A 26328-nucleotide genomic window follows, 5' to 3' on the forward strand; every position below is an offset into this window, starting at 1 on the left:
TACCTATATATCAATTAAGACATAAATTGATAAATGAGAAAAGCAGGGGTGGGGGCATTGGCGGCATTCTATTTTTGAAGCAGAAACAGTTATAACTAATCTTTTGAAACTTATTAATATGCTGTATAACCACTGTTCAGTCTTATATGCCTTTCTAAAAAATGTGAATATGATTATTTAAAACTTTTGTTTGTTATGTTCCATAGAATTATTCAGTTTCAGTACTTGTGCTACTGTTGGACATTGCCTCCATTGTAAAGTCCTTATAAGTTTGATTAGCAGCAAAGATGTCTATTAAAATGCATATTTTGAATTATGAAATATTATTCTTAATGTAGCATACAATTTATTTTGATAATATTAATTCTGAACTTCTCTTAAGACAACTGGTAGGTAGTGTGTTTTCATGTCTATATAGGAATATCCTTTTGTGTATTATATTTCAGAAGCCAACCCAGTTATCTTCAGATGCTATAAGGTGTGTGTGTTCACCATCTAGATTCCAACCAAACTGTGATTTATTATGTCACATTACTTTAACAGCTTGATGTATAAGCAGTGTATATTGATTTTTTTTTATAAAGAAACTCTATTTCCTTGATATAAATTTAGAAATAATCCATCTTTGTGTTGTCAGATGCAGTGATGCAAAAGTACTGGCTTCAAGTAGTAAGGATTGCACTCAAACTACTTGTGCAAAAATGTCATGTATCAACAGCCAGCAATGTTTACATCAAAATTCGAAATTTCTCTACAACTGCATGTGCCCTCATGGTGAGACAGGCATGAACTGCAAGCTTTTGGGAGATGGATTTGCAGTCAGTCTTGGTGTATGGACTTTGACAATTGTAGCATTAATAATTGTTCTGATAGTTGGTAAGAATGGTTATAATCAGTATTCATTATGAATTTAATTTCATATACAGTTACAAATTTATAAATGATGTCCTTTAAGAAAAGTTTAGGAAAGCATTTTTATATGTGTTCACTTTGTTAAATAAAATTACTATGTGCATGTAAGAAAATATTTTCACTACATATCAGTTTGGCTTGCCCTTGAGGTGGTGCTGCTCATGAAAATTGTGCATTTCTATGTTGTGCCTCTTTATTTCATTCTAAATGTGGTGAATGGAAATATTTCATTTAGTCTCCCACTATAAACTTTGTTTCTACTTGCTGTAAAGATGACATGTTGAGTTGCAGACAGGAACATGAAAATACTGTTACACACTGAACTTTCGACCAAAGCTTTCTTCAGAAAAGAAAGGAAAATGCGCACACACACACACACACACACACACACACACACACACACACACATATTCACTCAAGCAGGCACACTTCATGCGCATATGACTATATGACTGCTATCTCCAGCCGCTAAGGCCAGATTCTGGCCTGAGTGCCCATAGATAGCTGTCAAGAGTGCATTACATAGACACCTTCATTCAACTGAGCACATGCATCACATAAATAATTCCAAACATGCAATAATGAACCAGAAAATCAGCTGGACAATCTTAAATGCTGTATACAATCTCTTTTTTCGTTTTTATGTTATAGAAACGATGGCTTAATACTTATTTAACCACATCTTTCTCTTACATTGACAAAAAACAGATTTGGCAATAAATGTATTCTCATGTTGATATTTCTAGGCAGACCCTTAGTAATCTTGAGAGACTCACAAGAACTAGCAAACCAAATAAGTTTACAAACAATGGAAAGTCCAACAATTATGAAAAGGATAGACTGCTACTCGCTGTAAAGATGACACATTGAGTTGCAGACAGGCTCTGCAGAAAGACTGTTACACTCTGAACTTTCAGCCAAAGCTATCTTCAAGAAAGAAAGGAAAACACACACACACAGTCACTCCAGCAAGCACACTCCAGAGAAGTTTTGCTGAGAAGCTCTTACACATCTCTCATACAGTCCTGATCATTCCCCATGTGACTTCCATAGTTTTGGAGCCCTGAAGAAAAACATTTGTGGCTTTCGATTTGCTTTGCATGGTGAAATCACATTTCTGTGAGCAGCTACAAATATTCTTCCATGAAGACATTGACTGTCTTGTCTTACAGTCAGATAACTACATTAACAGTTACAGTGATTGCATTTTTACTCAGTTTTTTCCACCAGCCTCATTTTCATTTGACTACCCCGTATACATTCTTAGAAATTTCTTGATCAAATTAAGAACTGTTTGGTATTAATAGACTTCATTTGGTGAGGAATGCCTGCCTTGTCTGTGCTAGTCACTTTTTATGTCTTCCTTGCTTCATTCATCTCCCTTGCGTTACTTTGCTTTCAAGGTAGCAGAATTCCTTATCTTGTCTACTTTGTGATCACCAATTTGGTTGTTAAGTTTATCGCTAACCTCATTTCTGCTACTCCTCATTAATTTTGTGCCCTCAGGGGCTCAGCATTCATTTGCTGTGTATGGGCTTGGCAACCCCAGGATTCCTGAGCTGGAGATTGGTAAGTACTATCAGTTCTCTGTCACTGTAAGCTCTGGTCAGGCAACAGCGACCATCCTGTGGCAGAGTGGTTGAAAGTTGTATGTCACAGGGAAAGGGGATCTTGCTTTGACCACCTGGTCATGAGGATGGTAAAAACCTCTACAACAAAAATCCTAAATCTCAAGGTGTGCTGCACACTGATGAGATGCTTAGCTGTTGAGGTGGAACAGTCATCAGCAGGCAATCTCTGTGAAACATGCTGAACCTCAGTTGCATAAGGCTTACCTAGGCATGTGGTGCTCTGTCTAGGTGGTGGACTTCTATTTCTGTAGCTGCTCATGGGACCAAGATGGGTCCTTTGAAATCTCCCCTTCCTCTTCCCAGCAGAAAGGATGGCCCACTGGAAGGTAGCAACACCCAGTCTAACAATATGGCTTGGGAGCGAGTTCTCCTGACTCACACTTGTAATGGAACACGTGCTGTTTCTCAGAATGTGTTTATAATAGTTAAAAGGAAAGAGAGCAGTTTTGACAAAGTTTCGCCATTTTATATACAGAAAGGTTTAGAGGGAATTTCTGGAACATTAAAATCTGTCAGGCACTCATGAAATGGGAGCCTGTTGGTGGAAATGTAAATGTGCCAGCAAGTGAAGAATCTCCAAAAAGCTCAATGCCTCAGGGTGTATGCAATTGAAACTGAACTGCCTAACATCTTGAACTACACCAAAGGTGTTGTGACCTGCATGGGATTTGGTTGGCGTTCCCTAAGAGGAACTGAAAGCTGAGTGGTCCCGGCAAGGCACTGTTGATGTGCAAAACATTATGAAAAGGGTGGGTGGCGACCTAGTGAAACCGGACTCATTTATACTGAGTTTCAGCAACAAAAAACTTCCAGAGCATGTTTAGGTTGGCTTCCTTCACCTCAGCGTGCAGTGTTATTTTCAAAACTCAGTGCACTGCTTTAAATGACAGCACTTTGGGCACACTATTCTTGGCCACTTGTGGCAAATGAAGTAAAGCTGCCCGTGACAGAGTTGGTCATTCCTCTCCTCCCAAGTGTGTCAACTGCTCTGGGGGTCACCCTGTCTGGAGTAGGGATTGCAGTGTCTTCCTTGAAGAGGGGAAGATCCAGAGATAAAAACAATGAAGCACATTCTGTATGGCAAAGCTAAAAAGAGATATAAAGACATGCAACCACCCATGTTCACTGCTTCATATGCTTCCATTCTCAAACACCCAGTCCTTAAAACTGATGCTGCTACAAAAACAGAGGTTGCTAGTGCCAGCACTAGTACTTGCATTTGTTGTGGTGCTGCAGTTACTTCAAACAATGTCCCTCCCCCCTCCCCCAGAACTTCAGAAATGATTGTGGTTGCTGACATTGTGGAACTTCTTGCCCCTCCAAAGATCAAGTCTTCTCTACCATCCAGTGCTGCCACTACCATTTCCAGGGTTGTGGCTCCCAAGCCACCTCAGACCAAAAAACCAAAGTCAAAGGTGAAGAATTGCACACTGATGGGGACTGGAAGTACACAGTCCGTCATCCTATCTTATGCCTCATAGATGATGGACCTCAACGTAGGACTGGAGCAATCATCTCGCTCCAAGACTGAGCCTCCACCCATTTTTAGCAGGAGAATGATGTCTGTCAGGGTGGTTTTTTAAGTGTTACTCCCTTTGTTGTAGCCATGAACACAATCTCATCTATGGTATGGAGTCCTGTACAGTGCCACTTATTTGGGGATAATTTTACTGTTTTCTGTATCTCCTCCAGTGTTTCAACAGCAACCTATCAGTTGCAACTTACAATGTGGAGGAGTGGAGTGCAAAGACACGTTTTCATTTTTCTACAGATGTGTGTGTGTGTGTGTGTGTGTGTGTGTGTGTGTGTGTGTGTGTGTGTGTGTGTGTGTTCATTTTAATCATTCTTGTGACATTTTTAACTTATGTGACTTGCATATGAGGGACATCATTCTACATTTTAATGACTCAGTGAGGTTTCTGGGCCTCATTTTTTACTCAAAATTGTTGTGGTTGCCACACCTGTGAGACCTGAAAGCCAGAACCATGAAGGCACTGGACATCATAATGTGCCTTAGCATGAGCAGACAGACCATTCCATCAGAACCACTTGATGATGGCAGAAAAGTTATTCACCAAAATATCGTGGGACTTAAATGATTGCATCCGGCTGGACACCTGAGAGCCCTGGAAACATCTTCAACATTCTCTATAATACCTCTGTTTTATTGGGTGGGCAAATGCTAATTCTTATGTGATGCTTTTTCAGTATGCACCCTATTTCCAGACAATGTGCTGGTGTACAGTGTAAAGGCTGTAGTTACCTCTTCCTCCATGATTTCTTCCAGCTCCACATGTTTACTATAGTGGAGGGACAATACTGTTCTGAGATGTTCCAGTTCCTGGGGTAGACTCTCAGCATCTGAGATGGTGCGTGCCCTATACTAGTGCATTAACTCCAGCATGCTGGAGCTTATGGGACAGCAATTCACTTTAGATTGTGATGCTAAAAGAGACAACCAGAGCTGCAACTAAAATGGTTGTTTACTTAGTCAGGGCCTCCAGTGATGCTTTGTCTATAAGATGTGAAAATTTTTGTTTGGCAGCTGCAGCCTTCCCCTGTTAAATGCAGAGGAGAGAGCAGTTAGGTGGAAATGGTACACTAAAGACATCTATGGGGGGTGGACTTATCTGATGACATGACAGAAGAAGAAACAGAAGTCAACATGGAAGAGATAGAGGATTCAGTATTAGACTCAGAACTTAAAAGAGCTTTGGAGATCAAATAAGGCAGAAGGGATAAATAACAGAATTTCTAAAATCATTGGGGGAAGTGGCAACGCAAAAACTATTCAAGTTGGTGTGCAGAATGTATGAAACTGTCAGTATACCATCAGACATTCAGAAAAACATCATCCACACAATTCCGAAGGTAGCTAGAGCCAACAAGTGTGAGAATTATGCCACAATCACTTAAAATTGAGGATCTGTTAGATGATGATCACTTTGGGTTAAGGGAAGGTAAAGGCATGAGAGAAGCAAGTCTGACGTTGCAGCTGATAATGGAAGCAAGACTGAAGAAAAATCAGGACACGTTCATGTGATTTGTTGACCTGGAAAAGCTTTTGACAATGTGAAATGGTGTAATATGTTTGAAATTCCGAGAAAAATAGGGGTAAGCTAGAGGGAAAGACAGGGAATACACAATATGTACAAGAATCAAGAGGGAACAATAAGACAGGAAGACCAAGAACGAAGTGCTCAGATTAAAAAGGGTGTAAGACAAGAATGTAGCCTTTTACAATAACAGAGATAAGAGTGTTTCAAGAGTGGAATTAAAATTCAGGGTGAAAGGATATACTGATATGATCAAATTCACTAATGACATTGGTCTTCTCAGTGAAAGTGAAGAAGAATTACAGCATCTGTTGGATGGAATAAGCAGTATAATGAGTATAGAACATGGATTGGGAGTAAGTCAAAGAAACACAGTAGTAAAGAGAAGTACCACAAATGAGAACAGTAAGAAACTTCATATCAGAATAAGTGATCATGGTGCAGATGAGGTTAAGGAATTCTGCTACCTAGGCAGCAAAATAACCCATGACAGAAGGAGCTAGGACGACATAAAAAGCAGACTGGCACTGGCAAGAGGGCATTCCTGGCCATGAGATGTCGACTAGTGTAAAACATAGGCCTTAACTTGAGGAACAAATTTCTGAAAATGTGTGTCTGAAGCACAGCATTGTATGTTAGTGAAATGAGGATTGTGGGAACACCAAAACAGAAAAGAATTGAAACATTTGAGATGTTGTGCTATAAAGAATGTTGAAAATTAGATGGGATGGTAAGGTAAAGACTGAGGAGGTTTTCTGGAGAACTGACAAGGAAAGGAATATATGGAAAACTCTGACGAGAAGAAGGGACAGGATGATAGTACATCTGTTAAGACATCAGGGAATAACTTCATGCTACTATAGGGAGTTGTAGAGGGCAAAACTTGGTAACACCATCAATCCGGTCGCAGATCCAAGATTGAAAATGATTGAACAGTAGTCAAACATCAAAATTTTCATGTCTCACTGACAAACCATCACTGGAGGCACCATGCAAGACTTTCCTCAGTCTGACTAACATGCAAGTGACATGATGTGATTTTGGTTCTGCAGAGGGGACTTAATTTTACCCCCACCCACCCCTAAGTTCACATTGGTCATGGACATTGTCAGTACAGTTGAACAGGTTGCCATGCAACTACTGCCTGAAGCAGCAGAAGAAGCATGCCATGAAACGTTTCATCCTCTGATGAGAACGAAGACTGCAAGGTCAGACATTACCTGCAAAGGGAAGGCAACCATTCAGAACCTGAGAGAGTGCCCCGAGGTTGTTATTGTATCTGCTGAAAAATGCAGTGCCACTGTTATTCTCACCCTCAAAGACTACATTGAGCAGACGCAGAGCATAATAAATGATGATTCTTGCAGGAACATCAGTGCTGATCTCACCAAGGAGATGGAGAGCAAGACCAGGTCACTTCTCAAGGAATCAGTGTTACTAGAGAGGGTCATCAATAAATTGTCACTGCAAGGATCTGTACTGCCAAGACTTTGTGGACTCCCTAAGGTTCACAAAAATGAGGTGCCACTTTGTTCTATTGTCAGCAACGTTAGAGCTCCCACATATTTTGTTGCAAAATACCTGACAGAGATATGAAGGCCTTATGTGGGAAATGCCCACATCACATCCACAACTCTGTAGATTTTGTGAAATGCCTCAACAACTTCAGGCTGAAACACTCAGGTATGATGGTGATACTCACTAGGGTGCCTCTATGTGAGACACTAGAACTCATTGATCAGAAATTTGACGAATGGATCACTGACCTTTTCAGGCATATGCTAATCTCCACATATTTTTCTATTTAATGGAGAATACTGTGAGCAAAGGAGGGAGAGGCAGTGATTGTATTGGTATATGAAGCATTTTGAGGAAGAGACCCTGATGTCATCCAAATGGAAACCCATCTGCTTTTTCCATTATGTGGATGACATGTGCATCTTCTGGTCTCATGGCAGAGACAAACTCCTTAACTTCCTTGTACATCTGAACTCTATAGATCCTGACATCAAATTCACATTGGAGATGAAAGAAGAAGGAAGACTACCATTCTTGGAGGCTATAATCAAGAGAATTGCTGAGAGCACCTTGGGTGAAGGTGTGTATTGGAAGAAAATGCATGGATTGGAAGAAAATGCACACTCACCTGTATGTCCTGCTGCCACTAACCTGGGTTACTAAAACCACTACTAAATGAGTGCACACCACCTAAGGTGCAGAGGGCCTGCTGCAGGGACTGTAATGTCTCAGAACTGTGTTCCAAAAAAATGGGTACACAGAATAGCAGATTAAGTGTTCACTCTTTGTGGAGATGGAAGAAATCACAGAGAAAGGGGTAGCCACAACCTTTGTACCATATCCTGGTGTGCTATTGGGAAAAGTCATTTGCATACTGAAAAAGAACTATGTAAGATGCCCACTCAATAAAAGACAGGTATTACTGGGGAATGTCAAAGACGTCCTCGGTTTGTGGATGGGTAGGGTGTACCAGATTACCAGATTCTGTGCCAATGTGGCATGACATATATTGGACAAGCAGTGGACACCATTGAAGACCAATGCCAAGACACCAGCAGTACACTTAATTAATGTAACCCAACAACTCAGTGGTCACACAGCACTCAGTGTTTGTCAGAATATCGTGCAATCACATACAACTGTACAAGGATTTTAGTGCTGACTTGCAAATATTGGGACAGTGTTGTTAGAGAAGCCAATGAAATTCACACCAGGGATAATCTTATCAATTGGAACTACAGTTATAATCTCAGCAAAGCTGAAAACCAGCACTGGGTCCTATTAAGAAGATGCCCACCAAACAGGCAACCAGGGCTGACAGAGCAGCAACATCGATGCTACCAGACAGGGCAACAATGTCAATGCTTCCACAGATACCAACAAAAGCATCTCCATGAAATTGCTGCATGAGGGGATATACGTCAACTGCGTGCCCTCAGTTCATCAATGCACCTGATAATGGCGACATGTCTGATAACTGGAGTATTATGCCTGGTGGACACTATGGACCAGCAGTATGCCCATGATCTCTTCAATCAGTACCAAGGAATGTCCCAGTCTTGCCTGATGCTGGATAAAGAGCAAATGAAGGTGATGGCTATTGATATCGATGTCTCTTCTTTTAATTTCACCAAAGATTGTTTTGACTTTTCTATATGCTGTCATTCCATGGACTATTTTTTTCTGATTTCTTCACATTTTTCCTGCGTGTATTTCACCTTTGCTTCCCTCTACTTTCTATTTCTTTCTTTGTTAAATGACTTATATTGCTGTATTCATGTCTTTCCCTGAACATTTTTGGATTTCCTTCTTTTGTCAATCAGTTGAAGTATTTCTTCTTTTACCCAAGGTTTCTTCAGTTACGATCTTTGTTCCTATGTTTGTCTGTCCGTCCAGCTTTTGTGACTGCCCATTTAGATATGTCCATTTGTTTTCAACTGAATCGCCTGCTGTGGTATTCATTATCATAGCATCTACAACCTAAAGAAATTCAAACACACCACATCATTCCTCAGTGCCTCATTTCTTTCCACTTTGATTTTTCTGGAACTTTTCTGAACATCAGCCCACTCTTCATCATTACTAAATTTGTTTATATATCTGCTCAAGGGAACATCTTGCAATCCAACATCTGATTTCGGAATATCCACCTGACCATTATGTAATTCAGCCAATCTCTTTCCGTGTATCTGGGCCTTTACCAAATATACCTCCCCCTCAGGTGATTTTTGAACAATATATTCACTATTTCCAGCTGTAATTTATTGCAGAATTGAATCAGTCTTTCTTTATTCTTATTTCTACTATGAACTTCTGTCCTCTCCTCCACCTCCTTTGACATGGTCATTGGTAGAACAAAGGAGAATTCTTATACCGCAACTCTTTGGCTGCTATTGCTGATGATTTTTGTTCAAGATTTTGGCAGTGGCTGGATTCAGACCCCAGAGATTTTGATCCCTTATCAGAGATGCTACCTCTAGACCATGGGTTCTGTATATTGTCTATCAAAGCTACCCATTCATTTTGTATTGTATTCCACTCACCTGTTTCAGTGAATTGTTGCCTAATGCTATCTTTGAAACTCTCAACAAACCTCTGGTTCTTAAAATTTATTCAGTTCTCACATCATTATTTTCCTATCTTTTTCCAATTTCTTCAGTTTTAATGTGTAGTTCATAATCAATAACCAGTAAATTGTAGTCCACTTCTGCCCCTGAAAAGGTTTAGCAATTTAAAATATGGGTTTGAATTCTCTGTCTGTCTTCTAGAGACCTCTTTAACTGGTTTTTATAATTCTTTTCATTAAAATATATTAATGATTTTCATTTGTTGTTGCTAGTAATGCAATACATGATTATAACACTGGAGTGGGAAAGCATCTACAAACACTTCAAAAGTTTAATGTTCATGCAGAAAAAAGATTTAGATGTTTAGAGGAATACAGAATTCATCAACCCATGATGGTCAAGGAAAAAGCATGGAATTTACTGTTGAACATACTCCTCCTACTGTATTCTAGAAATAATAACTGCTTAAATGCCTTTGTGTGTACTGTAATTAATCAGTTCTTGTCTTTTCTGTCCCTACAGATGTGACACAGAGGGGGCTGAACTATATTTCTAAAATCATCTCTTAATATCAGTTCTTGAAACTTTGTAAGGAGGCTTTTGTGTGATAATTGGTGTCTATCTTCAGTCATTTGTCAAGTCAGCTTTTTCAGCATTTCTGTGGCATTCTGCTATGAGTCACACAAACCTGTGAACATTTGTGATGCCCTCCTTTGTATACTTATTCAATATTCTAGAATCGGATGTAAATGTCCTAGTCTCCTTTCTAGACAAACTGCATCTTTTCCAGTATCCTACGAATGAATCAAAGTCTGTCAGCTGCTTTACCTATAACAGAGCCTCAGTGATTATCCATTTCATGTCTGAATAAATAGTTATGTAATTCATGCTACACTATAATATCAGTATATTCCATAACTTTTAGTGGTTTTATTGTACTCTAATTTCTTTCCATGTTTCAAAGACTTCTCCCTAAAACATTCATTGGATTGTGTAGCACAATAAACTAATTGCATTGGTCATTAAATAATGAAGTATTGATGAGCAGTCTCACTTAGCACATGATGAAGACAATAAGTCACAGTGTCAAAATATTGTGCATGGATGACACTGAAATATGGCAGAACACTTCAACATGTCAACAGATCACCAGCAAAGCATGAAGAATTACAACAGTGAGGTTTATTATTGTGTCACATTAATGCGACCACCTGTCAAAAACCTCAATAAACCACGTTTTGCAGTGCAGATCACTGCAAGTCATACAGGAAGAGAGTCTGGAAGGTACCGACAGGGATGTGGAGCTATTCCCACTCCTGTGCCATGGCCAGCTGCTAGCATTTCTCTTTGAGGATCCATGATGCGAACAGCCTGATCAAGATGGTCCCACAGAATCTTGATTGGGTTTGAATCCAGGGAGTTTGGTGGTCTGAGTAATACAGTAAACTCATCCTGGTGCTCTTCTAACCATGCACATACACTATGAGTTTGGTGACACATTGCATTGTCCTGCTGGTAGATGCCACCATTCTGAGAAAAAAACAAACTGCATATAGGGGTGGACATAGTCTCCAAGGATAGATGCATACTTATGTTGATCCAATGTGTCATCCAGAATGATAAGATCAGTCAGGGAATGCCATGAAAATATTCTCCAGATCATAATGCTCCATTCTCCATCCTGGACCCATTGCTTTCAGATGTTTCATGCCAACAGCTATCTGTCTGACGGAGTGTAAAACATGATTGATCAGAAAACGCCACCTGTCGGCACACAACAGGCATCCAGTTGCAGTACTGGCATGAAAATTGCAGCCCTTTTCATCAACAAACAGCAGTCAGCATGGGGGGCATGAACCAGGCGCTTGCTGCAGAGGCAAATACACTGCAATGTTCACTGAACAGTCATTGAGTAGACACTGAGTGTAGCCCATTGGTTCATCTGGGTGGTCAGTTGCTCAACAGTTGCACATCTGTTCACCATAAGTATCTCCACAGTTGTCATTCAGCCCTGCTATCTATGGCCCATAGTGCACAACAGTTGCCTCAGCACTGGTTTTAGATAGCACCATTTTGCCAAGCATGGTATACTTTTACCATGGCGGCACATGATCAGTTTACAAATTGAGCCATTTTGGAAATGCTTTTGCACTTTGCCCAAAAGCCAGTGTTGATATCCTGTTGGATGTCATCTAAATTGCTTCTGTTTTTGCATTAAGCCAGTGACTGCACTGTTTTTCTCATCTCTTTTGACATGCTTTATATAACCTACAATGCTAATGCTGACACTTGCTCTCTGTGTGAAGTTATTGTGAGTTGACATTGGAAATAGGCAGTGGTCATTATTAATGTGCCTGGTCTGTGTAGTTAGCCAACTTCAGTTTATTAATAAGGTTTTTTCTGGTGTCATTGTCTTTACAAGAGGATGCTATGGTATTTTTTTAATGTTCATATTGACTTGGTTTATGCGAGGATGCTGAAATGCACTTGTTCCCCATCACACTGAATTAATAGACTTATGAATACATATGAGGGAAGGTAACATTGAAGTCCATAGATTTCAGCACCACAGAAATGTTGGAAACCCTTACTAGCGGCTACCAGAGAGAATAATGATTAGAGTTTAAAGTTCCATGAGACTGTAGCAGACTGTGCAAGGGTAAAACTGTCTGTTACATTGTGAAAATTACTCAGAAAATATCGAAGACCTTATGCAGCCAGAAAGTCACAAATAGCTCCATTTCCTTATAACAATATTTCTGCAAGTATAATCTAAAGCAGAGGTTACAGCACACTCAGAACCATATAAACAGTTGCTGTTGTGATGAAATTCACAGAAATAAAACTGAATAGCATAAAGGAAACTCCATCCTGATTCATACTGAACGGCCATAGAAAGAAAACTTTTCAATCTACTGGAAACTTTATGTTGAGTAATGGTCTCCAATATACAATGAATAATGTACTGCTACCTGAAATAGCTGTTTTCATACATGATACAAATTAAAGTTATTTTAAAAAAGTTACTTTTGTTTCATATTAAATGTACTGTACATTAAACCCATAAATGATATTGCATTACTTATACCTATTTCTTATTTTAGTGCTGCTCTCTGCCTTCTTTGGTTACAAGTATCTCTCGCAGTGCAAGAATAAACCTGAAACTAAAAATGATATTCAACAAGAAGATGTAATGAATTATGGTGCAGAGGAAGAAAGCAAAAATGGCACGCCTGTAAGCATGAAACTGCTGAGGATACCTGTTAATGGAACAGATACTACAGTTTCCATGGAACTGCACAGTATGTAAAATTTTTACAGGAAATGCTTCAGTAATCCTTATCTGTAACCTTAATATCAGAAACATCAATGTTTTAAAAATAAAAAGTTCACTGAAAGAAATAAGCAAGTCTTAGACATATTAGCAATAAAATAATATTTGTCTTCAGATATAAAAATTCTATACTCCTTATGCTCTGCACATAACAAATATTCTCTCCTTAAATTTTCCTCTGTGTGATGTGTCCATGATGAATGTATTCTAAGGAGAGTGAAGCAAAGAGCTGCTCATACCCTGCAACATGCACAATATTAAGTGACAAAAGTGGTAAATCAGACAGAAACCAAATTAAAGCACTGTGTTGATCACCAATTGTTTGAGATACTGACAAGCTCAACATTCTGTTTTTGTCAACTTTCCACATTTTATATGCAAATAATGAGGTGTGGTACCCAAGAGCATAATTCATGCAATGTTTTGGGGGGAGGGGGAGACTCAAAAACTGTGCTGTCTTCTTATTTCATTTTATTAATATTGTAATGGATGCCATCCTTTTTGAATTATTGATCTGAAACTGTAGACTCAAATTATCAATAAAACATCATCCAGAATTTTATTTAATACATTCTCAGAAAATTATTTTAAGCAATTAGGTCAGAATCCCATGCGAAGTGTAAATGGTTGTGATAACATACTAGACCTCTTAGCAACAAACAGTCCTGAACAAATAGAAAGTGTCATGATCAAGACAGGGATTTGTAACCATAAGGTCACTGCAGCAAAACTGAATACCAAAACATCCAAATCCATCAAAAATAAATGTGAAATATATGTATTTAAAAAAGCAGACAAAATTCAATTCACAGCTTCTTATGAGAAAATATCCACTCCTTCCAAACTATGTAAGCTTCAGTCAGATGTGGCTTAAATTCAAAGAAATAGTATTGACAACAGTTGACAAATTCATTCCAAGTGAATCGATAAGGTATGGAGGGATCCCCCTTACACCAAAACAGCCAAGACACTTTTGTAGAAGCAACAAAAAAAAGTATACCAGATTTAAAAGAAATCAAATCCTTCAAGATTGTTAATGTTGTGCATAAGCTTGACTTGACATAGCTTCGACTTCAATGCAAGATACTTTTAGTGGTTTCTGCAATGAAATTCTGTCTCAAAATCTGACAGAAAACCCATAGGGAATCTGGTCATATGTAAAGTACATCAGCAGCAGCACACAATCAATATCTTCACTGCGTGATAGCAATGATAATATTACCAGTGAAAGAAGATATAGTAAATATTCCAGAATTCAGATTACTAACAGCTGCCAATATGAGTAACTTCAAATCAAGTACTTGTTGTAGTGAATCATCTTAATTCATTAGGAAAGGCGAGTCTTGTAGTCCAAAGCATATACCAGTTAGACTCCTTTTGGGGTACACTGATGTAATAGCTCTATATTTAGCAATCATATTCAACTGCTTTCCAGACAAAAGACCAGTACTTAAGGGCCGGGAAGTTGCACAGGTCACATTAATACACAAGGAATCAAATAGAAGTACTCCCTTGAACTACAGGCCCTTATTACTGACATCAATTTGTAGTATGATTTTGGAGCATGTACTGTGTTCATTCATTATGAAATACCTCAAAGGTAATGATTGATTGACACACATTCAGCACAGATTCAGAAAATATTGTTCTTGTGAAATACAACTGGCCCATTATTCACAATAAGTTATTAATTCTATCAACTCAAGTTGATTCCATATTCCTGGATTTACAGAAGGCTTTTGAAGCAATTCCTCACACATGGCTTCTAATCAAATGTTGTGCACACAGAGTAGCTTTTCACCTGATTGAGTGGATTTGTAACTCCCTGTCAGAAATGACAGTTTGTAGTACCTAAATAGAGGTCATCGAGTGCAAAAGAAATTATATCTGGCATTACTAAGGATATGTTATTGGCCCTCTACTGTATCTGATCTGTATAAATAATTTGGGAGAAATGTGAACAGCCATCTTAGATTGTTTACAGGTGATGCTGTGGTTTACTGTCTAATAGTCATCAGAAAACCAATACAAATACAAAATGATTTAGACATGATATCTATAAGGTGCAAAAAATGATAGTTGACCCTGAACAATAGAAAGTGCAGGTTCATCCAAATGAGTACTAAAAAGTATCCATTAAATTTCATTACACAACAAATAATACAAAAACAGTGCTTAGGGATTACAATTACGAGCAACTTAACTTGAAACCATCATGTAGAAAATGTTGGGAATGAGAATCAAAGATTGCATTTTATTGACAGAACACTTAGAATGAAGTAGTTCTGCTAAAGGGACTGTGTACACTAGAATAGTTCATCCTCTGCTAGAGTATTGCTGTATGGTATGGGATCCTTACCAGATAGGATTGATGGAGGATACCTAAAATGTCTAGAGAAGGCCAGCTTGTTTTCAATTATCGCAAAATGGAGCATCATGGATAAAATACGTGAGCTGGGATTACAGTCATTAAAATCAAGATGTTCATCATTGCAGTGAAATCTTTGAATGAAATTTCAATCACTAACTTTCTCCTCTAAATGTGAAAATATTTTGCTGATTACCACCCACATAGGCTGAAATGATCATTGTAATAAAATAAGAAAAATTAGAGCTTGCATGGAAAGGTGTAGGTGCTCATTCTTTCCACAGGCTATTGGAGAGTGGAACGGTTGAGAAATAGTCTGAATGTGGTTCTGTGAACCCCCTGATAAGCACTTGACATGAACTGCAGACTACTGCAATGCAGATGATATAGATGCATCAAACAAAGTGACCCATAAATTAGTAAAAATATAGCTGTAAAAATATTCACAAAATATATTTTTAATCATATCACAAACAAATCAGGCATTACACTTATTGAAGAGCGTCAAGTATTAGATTACTTGAGAAGAGAACTGGATAGTTTGAACTTAAATATAGTGAGAATTATTGAAGTGTGACACAAAATCAAGAGTTCTAGTGATGTGAGTACAGTGGTATGAGCACAAAATCAAATAGTTAACAAGAAAATAGGAATGCAGGTGAATTACTATGAATAGCACAGTAAATGAACTATTATAGCCAGAATACACAGAAAACTATGATCCACTACAACATTACAAATATATATGCAAACTAGCTCTGCAAATGTTGAAGAGGTTGAAAAAATGTATGATAGAAAAGAAAATTCAGTACGTAACTGCAAATTATTTATATTAGAACATAGATAGGCAAATCTGCATTTATAACATTTCTAATTTTAGAAGCATATATGAACTGTATTTAGTTACTGAATGTAAGAGGGTCATTCTGAAAGTAATGCCTCCTATATTTACTAATGGAAATTACAGGAGATACAGAAATCACAAGAGCACAGATAAACAGAGTAATATTTCAGCCGGAGACTATCATTTTTCCACATAGTCACCACCATATGTTATGCACTTTTGGCAATGATGAACCAGAGCCTCCATGCTGCACATGTAAAAATCGGAACCAGCTGAGGCTAACCACTTCCTTACAGCTTTGACAACAGCATCCAAGTCTTGAAAACGTTCGCCCTGCAGTCCATCTTTCAGTGGCCCAAAGAGATGGAAGTCTGAAGGAACTAAATTGAGACTGTACAGTGGATGTAGTATGACAGTCCAGCCAAATTTTGCAGTGAGTTGCATGGTTACAAAATTGATGTGGAGTTGCAGGTGAAAGTTGGTCTTCTTCTTTGGCCTGGAAATTCGGACTTTCAGCTTAGTCAGTGTCATCTTGTAGTGTGCTGAACTGACAGTTTCTCCAGGCTCCAGAACATCCAAACCAAGCAGACGCTGGCTATCACAGAACACTGTGTACATCACTTTGCCTGTAGAGGGCTGTGTCTTGAATTTCTTCCTTGACAGAGAATTCACATGTCATCATTCCAGGGCTGTCTTTTGGATTCTGGCTCTTAGTGGTGACACCATGTCTCATCGCCGATGGCGGTGCTATTCAGAAAATCATCACCTTCAGCTTTATATTGGTTCAGGAGGTCTCAACAGATTTCAATTCGATGAGTTTTTTGTTCTTCTGTAATCATCTTTTGGACCCATCTTGCACAGACTTTTCAATAATCAAGATGTTCCAACATTGTTTCCGAGGCATTACAGCCAATATTCAGCTTTGTACATGATTCTATGACCATTATCTGCCAATTAGCATGAATGAGTTAATCAAGACGCTCTTGATTGTGAGGTATGACAGCTGTGCAGGGTCGAGTGTGCCATGGCTTGTTATTCACACCATTTTCACCACCTTGGAAATGTGATATCCATCGTCTCACATTGCTCACATCTATTGTATCATCTCCATACACCTTTAGCAAGCATTGATGGATTTCAACCGGCACAATTTCTTCAGCATTGAAGAACTGAGTCACACAACGCTGTTTTATATGAGCGTCCATATCAGACCCCACTTTGGAACACTCCTCTGCTGGCATCAGGTACCGCAAAACAATTGAACCACTGGCAAATGAAAGAGAAAGGTTCAATCATTAGCACTACACCAACGACATCTGACACAGACGTCAAAAGTCACCACAAAAAAATAGGAGGCATTCTTTGTGCAATGACCCTTTCATAGATTAAAGCTGAAGAAGCTGCAGACTACACCAGTGACATCTGGCACAGACATCCAAAGACACCACAAAAAATTGGAGGCATTCTTTTTGCAATGACACTTTCATATATTAAAGCTGAAGAAGCTGCAGAAAGATAGAAATTCAAAGACATAGGATGTAACTAAGTTGAAACAACTGGAGGTTGGTGAGAGCAAGATTAATTCCTACATATTTGAAAGCATCTACTTATTTGAAAGCATCTACTTATTTGATAATTTTTGCATTGCAAATTACATCCTTCATTTTTTCATTTTTCCTACTGATTTTCATTACTTCATTTTCTGTTAAGCTGCCTGCTTCTTCAACTACTCTCTGCCAGGTATTTAGGTGTTCTTCCAATTTATGCTCCATTTTCTTCCCAAATCATCACATCATCCACATATGCTGTGATTTTCATATCATTTGCTTTTGGCCCTTGGCTGGCTTTACTTATGATGTTGTCCATGACTATATTAAAAAGTACTGGTGAGCACGCACTTCCTTGCCAAACCCCTGTTTGATATAAACCACTCTCAGTTTTTGCCATATATTATAACACAATTCAGGCATTTTTGTACATATTTCTGATTCTCAGTTGTTTTCCTTTTAACACTTTCAGTCTATTCAAACCTTCCCATAACTCTTTCCTTCTGACAGTGTTATAAGCCCTTTTTATATTTATGAATGCAACTGCAATGCGTTGTAATATTTGTTGTTCTTCTCTTAATTGTGGTTTTATCTTATTCCTGATTTTCTGTAAAATTATCTTTTCATAAAATCTTCATGCAGTGGCACAGTGGTATTGTTCATCTATAATTCTCACGGAGTACCTTGTTACCCTTCTGAAAGATAGGTGCAACAGTTGCCTTTGTCCGGCCTTCAGGAATCTTTTCAAATGTCCATATCATCCTCCATTCAACCACTGAATTCTGATACATGCTGAAGCTTTGATCATTTCCACTGTGATGTCATCATTTTCCATTTCTAATACAGCTTTCTCTACATCGAATATTTGCAGACATTCTCTTTCTGTTTCCTCTGTGATAGTGATATTTCTTTCATCTCCCTCTGTCTCACCACATATTTGTTTCATTCTGTCTATCATATAGTTTTTGGAATTACTCTTTCTATACTTTAAAAACTCCTTCTTCCTCCTAGATGGGATTTTGTTCTTTGTTGATGGCTTCTGAAGTATTTTCTTTTTGCTTCATTCCATCACCTAATACATGGTATAATATTTCTTTGTCATCCTTAAAATTCTCCTCTATATCATTCATGAATTTTTCCCAAGACATCTTCTTACCCAGTGCTACAATTTCCCTTACTGCTCTGATTAGTTATTTGAAATAATGCTAATAGCATAAGTAGCTGAACCTAACCATTTCAGCAGACCATCAATGTGTTTCTTCCAGTTCAATTTCTCATCAGTGCACATACCCAGAAATTTTTAATATTCTGCCTTAGTGACAGACTTCTGTTCAAAGTCTACATTTACCAATGGTGTTATGCCATTTACTGCACAGAATTGTATGTACTGAGCTTTCTCAAGATTTAATGAGAGTCCATTTGCAGAGGACTACTTAATAATTTTCTGAAAAGCATCGGCTGATTCTTGTTTGTTGGGTGTGATTACTATACGAGCAGTAAGGGACCCAAGACTGTACCCTGTGGAACGCCATTCGTGATATGTCCCCAGTTAGAGACTCTGCTGATATTTGTAGACTATCTATACAGTTAATTTCAACTTGAACACTGTCTCACTCATACCACAGTAATTAAGCTTATCTAGAAGAATTTCATGGTTACACAGTCAAAAGCCTTTCAGAAATCACAAAATATCAGAATGGGTGATGTTCAGTTATTCAAAGCATTTCATATTTGATCAGTGAAAGCATATAAAGCATATTCTGTTGAATAGCCTTTCTGAAAACCACACTGACATTTTGTTAGTACTTCATTTTTACAAATATGTGATGCTACTCTTGAATATGTTAAATTTTCGGGAATTTTGGATAAAGCTGTCAGAAGTGAGATTTGGCAGTAGTTGTTAGCACTGGACCTATCCCCTTTAATATGCAATGGTTTAGCAATAGCGTATTTCAGCCTGTCTGGAAAAATGCCATGTTTCAGTAAGCTGAGAATCCTACTGTTGGGAACAAGCCTTTAGTACTCTGTTGGATATGCCATCAATTCCATGTGAGCTTTTTTTTACTTTTCAGTGACATTATCTTCCTAATTTCAGTAGGAGAGGTGGGTTGAATTTCAATTTTATCAATTTGCATAGGTATTGCCTCCTCCATATGCTGGCTTTCGTTTTCTAATGAATGGCTGAATCATATTTTTTCTTTAACACTTAAAAATGATTGTTAGAAATGTTTTGTGCTTCTGACTTTTTGTTAACAAACTTTTCATTGAGTTTGATAGAAATATAATCTTCCTCTGCTCTTGGTTGCCTTTTTCCCTTTTAACAATATTCCAAATTATTTTAATTTTATTATGAGATGTGCACATACTTCTGGACTTCTTAATAACTTTTCTTAATGCAGTGCAGTAGTTTTTGTAATGTTTCACTGTTTCTGGATCATTACTCCTTCTAGCTATAAGATACATTTCCCTTTTTTGTTTACAAGATATTTTTATCCCTTTAGTAAGCCATCACATTTTGGATGGTTTCTTACAATTATATTTCACTGTTTTCAAAGGGAAACTGTTTTCAGATGTACTCACAGTGGTATTATGAAATAGGTTAATTTGTAAATTAGCATCAGGTTCTCACTACACCTCATCCCAGTCTAACTGTTACAGTCTTTCCCTAAAATTTTCGTTTGTTAAATCGCTAGTTAAATCACTATTTTGGAGGACTGTTTTGCATTACTGTATGGAGCTGTGTCATATACTGTAAGTGGCTGTGCGTCAAAATCAGACAGACTATTCTTAACAGAAAATCTGCACTGAAATTCTTACAAACAATATTCTTAACAGAAAAAAGGATTTATTTGATTAAATTTATCTTGGTCTACAAAAACATTATTTGTCAGTGTGCTGCTTTCCCATATCACCTGAGTAGGAAAATCAATAACTGATGTCAGGTTGAAAGAATCAAGTAATACGTCAAGGTCAAGCTTTCTATTGGACTCTTTCAGAAAATCTGCACTGAAATTCTTACAAACAATATTTTTTATCCCTCTGTCTTACAGATAGCACAACAAAGAATCCAAGTTTTTTTTCAAAAATAGCTGAAAATTTCCCAATTGGAACCTATACACAGCTACAATTATAAAAGTACCATTGTTTAGTTTAAGCTCACATGCACATATTTCTATATGTTACTCTACACAAATTTTTTTAATTTCAAAATTTTTCACACTATGACAGATTTTAAAACATGTGGCAACTCCTCCTCTCTCTTTGGTGTCTCTACTTACATGTTGCACTACACAAATTTTTTTAATTTCTAAATTTTTCACACTATGTCAGATTTTAACATGTTGCTGTTGTGTAACATACACACCTCAAAAAAAAGTTTTGCATCACTTTGGTCCCGAGAGTTCTGGAACCTGTACAGAAATTTGGAATAGAGATCAACATAAACATCATTTCTGCCCTTTTTATGGCTCATGAAAACCACACATTGCATGGTGTACTACCATACAGCAAGACCTTCAGAGGTGGTGGACCAGATTGCTGTACACACCGGTACCTCTAATACCCAGTAGCACATCCTCTTGCATTGGTGCAAGCCTGTATTCATCGTGGTATACTATCCACAAGTTCATCAAGGCACTGTTGCTCCAGATTGTCCCACTCCTCAACGGTGATTTGGTGTAGATCTCTCAGACTGGTTGGTGGGTCACGTTGTCCATAAACAGCCCTTTTCAGTCTATCCCAGGCATCTTCGATAGGGTTCATGTTTGGAGAACATGCTGGCCACTCTAGTCGAGCGATGTCGTTATGCTGTAGGAAGTCATTCACAAGATGTGCACGATGGGGGCACGAACTGTCATCCATGAAGACAAATGCCTCGCTAATATGCTGTCAATATGGTTGCACTATCAGTTGGAGGATGTCATTCACGTATCGTACAGCCATTAAAGCACCTTCCATGACCACCAGCGGCATACATCGGCACCACATAATGCCACCCCAAAACAGCAGGGTACCTCCACCTCACTGCACTTGCTGGACACTGTGTCTAAGGCGTTCAGCCTGACTGGGTTGCCTCCAAACACGTCACCGACGATTGTCTGGTTGAAGGCATATGCGACACTCATTGGTGAAAAGAATGTTCCATTTATTTATTCATTTCCATTCCATTTATTTATTCATTTCCATTCCATTTATTTATTCATCCAGAAATCTTGTTGTGTTATTACACATAGATGTAGGATAAGTTACCTTTAACATCCTTTGATACACAAATATACTTATTTTGTAGGTATTCAGTTACATGCATAAGTATAGACATTCTTAAGATATACATTTATATAAATTATATGTGTACATAGTGAATCATAACTTTTTTGGTATGTTACACACAGTCATCAGATAATGATTACAGAGTAACACTATTTACATTGGTTATCATAAGTGCAGATGAGCCATAACAAGAAACAGTTATATCTGTGAATAGAGTCAAATGAGTCAGTTGAAAGTAATATTTTAACACATGCATTAAAATACATTACAAAAATTGTTTTAGATTACTATTCATAAATTCTTCCACTGAATAGAAGCAGTGCTTCTGTAGGATTGACTTTATTTTGGATCTGAATCCTTTCTGGCAAGACCTGACATTTTCAGGTAGCTTCTTGTACAGAAGTACTCCCCTGTGCCTTACACTACTGTGCCCTTTATGTAGCCGTTGATCAGCTATAAATATGTCATTGGAATGATGAGTATTATGATAATGAACATCTCTATTTTTTGTAAATATATGGAGATTTTCATGAATAAAACACACTGTTTCATGAATATAGATACAAGGCACTGGCAAAATACTGAGCTCCTTAAAGCGATGTTTAGTGGTGGAAGACAGGGGTACTTGTTTCATTGTCTTAATTATTCGCTTTTGCATAATAAATACATTCTTACGGGAGAAGCCCCAAGAAGGAATGCAGTATGTAATTATAAAGTGTACTAATGCAAAGTAGGCACATTTTAGTGTTTTGATATCACAGATTGTACTTAAAATACTAAAAGCATAGCACAAACTGTTCATTTTACTTAATAATTTATCTTTATGTATGTCCCACTGTAGTGTGTCATCTATCCACACTCCAAGGAATTTTGTGGCTCTTTCTCGCTGTATGGGCACATTCTCAATCCTGATATCATCTATCACAGATGATACCTTTTGTGTCGAGTGGAAATTTATATACACTGTTTTATCTTTATTTAGGAGGAGTTTGTTTTTGTTCAACCAGTTACCAGACTACAATTGTATCAGCAATTGTGGAGTTGAGTTGATGAGGACAGTGATTTGAAAACAGTATATTGGTGTCATCAGCAAACATTACCAGTAGACCTTCCTGAATGCTTTGGGGCAGATCATTGATCAATATTAGAAATAAAAGGGGACCAAGTATAGAGCCTTGGGGAATACTTTGTCTTACAACTTGCTACTCTGATTGAGCATTTTCACCAATTTTTGATGTAATCAGTACTTTCTGTACTCTGTCTGAGAGATATGACTTAAACCAGTCATTGCAATTTCGCATAACGTAGTAGTTTCTCCAAAAGTAATTCATGGTTGACAAGATCAAAAGCTTTACTGAGATCAAGAAACACACCTGTTGGGTGTTTTCTATCATTGAGTGCTCTATAGATTTCATTTAAAAATGTGTATAATGCTCCATTTATTGATCTCCCTTTCCTAAACCCAAACTGGTGAGGACTTAGTAAGCAGTTACTTTCCAAGAAATGTGTAACACGGTCATATACTGATTTTTCAAGGACTTTTGATGACTGAGATGGGTCTGTAGTTGTTTACATCACTCCTTTCCGCTTTTTTAAACAGAGGAATAACTTTTGCTGCTTTAAAAATTCTAGGAAATTGACCTGATGATAAAGAGCAGTTTATTATATATGACAGTGGTTCACACACATGATGGCAGACTCGTTTAAAAAGGCAATCAGATATACCATCAAGACCACAGGAATGTTGCAGATTTCATTTGGTGTGACTGGGTCAAGGAAAATTGATTGCGGGAATACTGCTGAATCTGAGAGATGAGTGAGTGCAGGAGTCTTGATTAAAGAAGAAAACTTGTCACCAATATTTGTGAAATGGTCATTAAATATTTCACATAATTGCTTAGGATCAGTGATAACACCATCCTGATCTTTAATGCAAGTTATTGAGCGTGTCTTGTCTTTTTTGCCAGCTGTTTCATTTATCAATCTCCACGTTGCTTTTGATTTATTACTTGAGTTGATAATGAACTGCCTATTATACATTTTCTTTGCTTCATGAATTACCTTGTTTAGAATTCTTTTATACTGCTTGAAATAGTTACGGAATACCTCACTGTCTATAGTTTTACTGTAGGCATATAGCAGTCTCTTATTTCTGCAAGAGGTTTTTATTCCTGGTGTTACCCATTTATTATTGGACAGTTGAGATGTGTATTTTTTAGCTGTAAGCTTGATTGAGAATGCCACTTCATAGCAGTGTTGCAAGATACTCATAAATTCATTAGCCTTTCTGTCAACATTGCTGGCACAATAGACACCTTTCCAGTCAGCTTTATGGAGCAGAAGTGAGAAATGTGCTATATTATTTTTATTGCCAGTTGATCTTTTGTAAGTCTGTTGGGGAGGTTCTGTCTGTCTATTTGCAACTTACATGGTCATATTCAGTATCAAGCAGTTGTGATCTGATATACCATTGGAGATGTTGTCCAGTTTGCAGACAGATGACATGTCAGTGTTAACCAAAACAGCATCTATTGCAGAGGAACCGGTATTAGTTGTTCTAGTAGGTTTTATGTTTAAGTTTATCATGTTATAACATTGCAATATATTCACTATTTTCCAGGAAGCAGTGGATTCTACTAGGAAATCTATATTAAAGTCTCCACATAAGATAATACTGGGATATTTTAAACTGCATTGTTGTAGTAGCATATCTAGTTTGGAGGTGAATATTTGTATGTTACCATCAGGTGGTCTGTAGATACATATAACTAAAAGCTTAATAAATTTAACTTCTACTGTGACGTGTTCAAAATGCTTTTCACAGTTCATATGCTTGGTTTTCAGTAATGAATTACATTCTACATTATCTCGGGCAAGTATCAGACAGCCACCTCCATTTTTATTAGTTCTGCAAAAATTGTTAACCATTTGAAAGCCTGGAAGGGAAAAATAGGCAACTTCAGTATCTTTAAGCCAATGCTCAGCTATACAAAGCACATCTATAGTGTCTCTAAAACTTTCTAAAATTATTTGTAGTTCTAAACTTTTCTTCTTTATGCTTTGCATATTCCGGAAGAAAACACGAAATTTTGACTTTTTGTGTGAGTACCCCTAATATCAGACAGACACAGGACATTCACATCTGCCTTGATTTTGGGACCAGCAATCAAAATATAGGCCTTTTGTGGTTTACCTAAGTTGTGTAAGACAAGTGCCATCATCAATCCTCAATGTTGATGAGATGTTGAACCTTACTCTCTCTTCTGTTCTTTATTATTGACCACAGGACTGCAGTAGAACTGCTATTGCACCAAGGGACAGTGAACAATGTGAACAGTGAGCAACAAAACAAACCTAATTATGTAGTGACTGCTAATACTACCTTGTTTCCTGTAATGCTGAGCAGTAGTAATCTGCAGTTCAGTAGAAACAGAAATCAATTGTAGAAGTGTAGGAGAATTCTGTGTATAATGAAATTTTCAAATTCGAACAACTGAAGGTGCTAGTTGGTATTGACGTATAGGGAAGATTATCATCAGATCCACAAGTTGACCAAAAATTACATGATTTGGTAAAGATAGGCTTTGGATGTATATATGTTGTCACCATTTGGAGCAGAAAAGCAAGAAGTGTAGCCAAGACTAGTAGCATGGTGTCCTGTTGATTCAAAAGTGAAAAGTAACTGAAACTGTGCACAATAATAATAGAGAAAGTAATTTTCACTTGTAAGAATCCATAGATTGTAAAATTGTAATTTTCACTTGTAAGGATCCACAGACTGTAAGTTTTCTTGGTCATTGCTGCAATAATGTTATGCTGAAAATATTTCTGAATCTTATCAGTATGATTTGTCTACTGACATTTTCAGAGATGTTGCCATGTAATTGTTGTTGTAGAGTGACTCAAATATATAATCTGTTTATGATAAATTATATAACTCACATTTAGATATTTAAATACAAACATGTTTACATACAAAAACATTGTTGTCTCTGGCTAATGGAACCACTGTTGACTTTTTACATGTAATAAGCTGTATGAAGTACAGCTGAAATTGTTTTGTACTTCTGAAATCTTTATTCATTGTTTTCAGCTCTCAAACCCACCTCTGGACCAAATATGAAATGTCTAATTACCTATAAAAATAGGATTGATGCTGAGCTGCTCTCTGAAAATCAAGATGATTCAAATGTATATTATTATGAAGGTGGTGGGACAACATCAAGTTCATTTTCATCTTTGTGTGCAGGTACATATATTTTATCCCTAATATTTTGTTGGT

The 26328-nt window shown here is 37.6% G+C and overlaps 1 pseudogene; it reads left to right on the plus strand.

Moving 5' to 3' along the window:
- The window catches only part of LOC124620183, a 350456-nt pseudogene extending 337462 nt beyond the window's left edge, over positions 1-12994 (plus strand).
- Positions 12995-26328: the final 13334 nt, after the last annotated feature.

Source organism: Schistocerca americana, chromosome 6 (assembly GCF_021461395.2).
Source record: "Schistocerca americana isolate TAMUIC-IGC-003095 chromosome 6, iqSchAmer2.1, whole genome shotgun sequence".
Taxonomy (NCBI): domain Eukaryota; kingdom Metazoa; phylum Arthropoda; class Insecta; order Orthoptera; family Acrididae; genus Schistocerca; species Schistocerca americana.